This window comes from Dermacentor andersoni, chromosome 3 (assembly GCF_023375885.2).
Source record: "Dermacentor andersoni chromosome 3, qqDerAnde1_hic_scaffold, whole genome shotgun sequence".
Taxonomy (NCBI): Eukaryota; Metazoa; Arthropoda; class Arachnida; order Ixodida; family Ixodidae; genus Dermacentor; species Dermacentor andersoni.
Genome location: NC_092816.1, coordinates 24,651,559 through 24,655,033, shown reverse-complemented (window position 1 = coordinate 24,655,033; position 3,475 = coordinate 24,651,559). Strand labels below are relative to the sequence as shown.

The window sequence follows — 3,475 nt, the reverse complement described above, 5'->3', positions numbered from 1 at the left end:
AAAAATTAAATTATGGGGTTTTACGTGCCAAAACCACTTTCTGATTATGAGGCACGCCTAGTGGAGGACTCCGGAAATTTCGACCACCTGGGGTTCTTTAACGTGCACCTAAATATAAGTACACGGGTGTTTTCGCATTTCGCCCCCATCGAAATGCGGCCGCCGTGGCCGGGATTCGATCCCGCGACCTCGTGCTCAGCAGCCTAACACCATAGCCAGTATCAATATTAGAGTAGTGCTCTTCGCCCCTGAGAAGCTAGGAAAACTTTGCCAAATGACTAATCCTATCTAGAAAAAGAAAAAGGCGTGCACTGTCAAACATCCTGATCCTTTTGTAACGTGTGTGTCAGTCATGGTATATGAAGTTCCCTTATCGTGTGATTCCAGCTATATCGGTCAGACTGGAAGGTGTCTGAATTAAAGACCTGTAGAACACAGGAGGAAAGTGGGGAATTAGTGCGATGGGAATCTTTCTGCACATTGGCATGACTGTGGAATAAAGAACAGGAAGCCGTGTAAACCCTTGTTCAATAAGTGTAAGATAGTAGCCCAAAATAGGAATCACGATGCTAGGGAGATAATTGAGGCCCATTGCATTAGACAGGCGGGTGTGTCGTGCGTCAGCGCACCTTCTGTTTTCTGTCGTCCAAAGAAACTAACTTTCTGAGCATGGCCACAAGATGTGGGAATTTTGGTCTTCTGACGTCATGAAAGAAAGTGTTCAAATGATGCAATTTTGTAAATACAGGATCAGTTAAAATTAAGCGATTGTCTTGTCTACTCCTCGCTTGTCCTTGCTTGTGCTCGCTTGACCATGATTTGCTATGCGTATTCAACTAGCCCAAAAGTCGGTGCTCTTCACCCTCCTTCCTCTTCCTATCACATCTATGTGGCTCCCCCAAACCCCTTTCCGAGCGTGAAGTAGCAGGCCAGATGCACTTCGCTCAGGCCGAACTCACCACCTTACTGACATTAAAATCACCTCCCCCTCTCTCTCTGGCGCCATGACGTGTGGGATTTTATTAATACAGTATGGTCTCTCCTGACCATGACGTCATAATATCACTGTCAAGATAGGCCATATTGTATTCTAAAAGAACCAAAGAGCTGCCTTCGTAAACTTCGATAAAATTTACTGAACTACAACAGTCCAAAACAAAACAAAAAATGATTCGATATATATGAGTCAACATAGGCGTACTTGAACAGAGGTTCCGCCAAGAAATATAAAAAACATATTGTACTTAGACCCTATATCTCCTCCTCTGGAAATGAACTTATTATCTAAAGATAATAGAAAATAAAGTTTGGAAGAACAAATATTCAGACTAAAATATATTGAAGTTTTTGTTAATGTCCATTAAGGTTGTAAAAGTATGGGTCTTGATCTTCGAATGCAATGAAATCAAACGCAACCGGCAAATAAAATCAAGATTTATTTAACAAATCATGAGTCGTTCCGCTCTGCCAAGGTGGATGACCAGAGAAGCTGTTTAGCATCCGACACAGAGGTTATACGAAATTTTGAACATAGGTACGGACTCATTTACCGTGATTTTTATATACATTCGTATGGATGATGGGACCGCCGCCTCGAGGGGCCGGAGGAAACTAAACACACGTGACGTTTCAGCGGGACAACCACCACTGGAGAGCGGAAGGAAAGGAAAGAAGATACGCTAGCGCTTGGAACGCCCACAAAGAGAGAGCGGTGCGAACTTAGACATGGCCGGCACGAGTCAAATTGTAGTATCTGTTCTTATCAGCTTAATGTCTGATTAGCATAGCGTTTGGACCCAAGTTATTAAACATATTTTGCAAGTTTGTGGAGTGCTTGAAGCCTACTTCACCTCCGCCACGGGTCGGCCAGGTTTTACACTATCTTCTGAATCGGGCCACAGTTTTTGGTCTACCGACATCGATCCGCCTTGAAACTATCCATACACCGCTTCGCTGTAAAACGTGCGCAGAAGGACCACTGTCTTCAGAGAAAGCGGGTTTCTGATTTCTTGCCTTCATGACGAATGTTGCCTCGCACTTTTGGCTCTAGTGGACCAGAACGCGCGGACAGTGCGTGAAAAACCAGCAGTCAGAGCGCGAAGCTCTCAGGACAACTCAGCGCACGATGTCGCAGCGTAGTATAAGCACGTTGGTTGAGTAGGCTGTCGGTAAAATCATTCCATTCTCAGCGAGAACGTAAGCTCTTGGAAACGTTTTGCGTCTAGGCAGGAAAAAATGAAAACTACCAAGTTCTCCAAAGGCACGAAAGCTATAGAAGAAAACAGGAAATAAAGCTTGAAAGCTGGAAGAAGAAATGGAAATAGACGGTTGCCCCGCCTTTCAGGCATATTGCGAATAAAAAATAAAAGCCCGCTTTCCCGCTTCTTCCGCAGGAACATTTTTGTTCATCTTGCAGGTAATGGCGCCATGCAATTTCCGACCCTCTGTTCCTTTCATTCGTCATGTGTTTTAAATTCTGTGTGGCATCAAGTAAAAACACAATTCTTTCAGCAGTCACGTCACAAAGAATGTTTAGTCCTTGCTTTTTCTGTCATCCTCTATCTGAAGCAATGCTATTTATAACGGCTTCTTTCTATCATATCTGATTCTCCTTTTTTTTATTAGCCGCAAGTTGCTGGGCGATACTTACATATGGCGCGACACTTATTCTTCACTTCCTTATACCACCGAGAATCACACTCGGCCTGACATCACCGCGTCACCTTTCTCCCAACATTTGAATATTATTTTTCTCTCTTTCTCTCTATTATTTTTATCTTTGTGTACTTCAGCTTGTTTTCGTAGCGCCGTGTTGTGAAACTAAAGCCCCAACCCACGATGAGGGGCTGCAGATACCAAGAACTTCATGTGGCACCGACCTACGGCACAAGGAGCAAAGTGTACATTTTACACTATAAATCAGCCGGCAACCTCTGCATATTTTTACTGATTTTCTTTGCGGGTCCTGTAGTCCTAAATAACGGCACATAGTGTAGAAGGCCTTTCCCGAGAACGTGTCGAATGCGAAGGAAACTGGTCACTATTGATTTGTAAATGAGGTGCTCCTCTTTCACAACAAAAAGACTAATCGATAGATACGGACTCAGCAGAAAGCTGCTTATCACCGCTGAGAAACTCTATCCTTGCATCCTCGGCCTTCACGTCCAAACGGGTCAATACAACACCACCCCACTCGACCGGCTGACCGTTGCGGTCACGCAAACGGCCCGTCTCATTGCACGCGTATCTGCCCGTCGGCAAGGCATACGCGAAAAGGAACTTCTATAACTCATTTATGCCTTCAGGATATCGCGCGTCACCTAAGCTCTACTATACCTGCGCCTTCTACGCACAAAAAAAGGACAGAGTCGAACGGCCTACTCGCAAGGTCTAGAAGCTAACCTATGCCATGCCCCCCCCCCCTCCACGACGCGTCTTCTGAGCCTCGGTATTCACAACAACCTCGATGTGTTGG

At 44.9% G+C, this 3,475-nt stretch overlaps 1 pseudogene; it reads left to right on the top strand.

Moving 5' to 3' along the window:
* The first annotated feature begins 1,725 nt into the window (after positions 1–1,725).
* Positions 1,726–1,904, top strand: LOC126521005 (U2 spliceosomal RNA; annotated as a pseudogene).
* Positions 1,905–3,475: the final 1,571 nt, after the last annotated feature.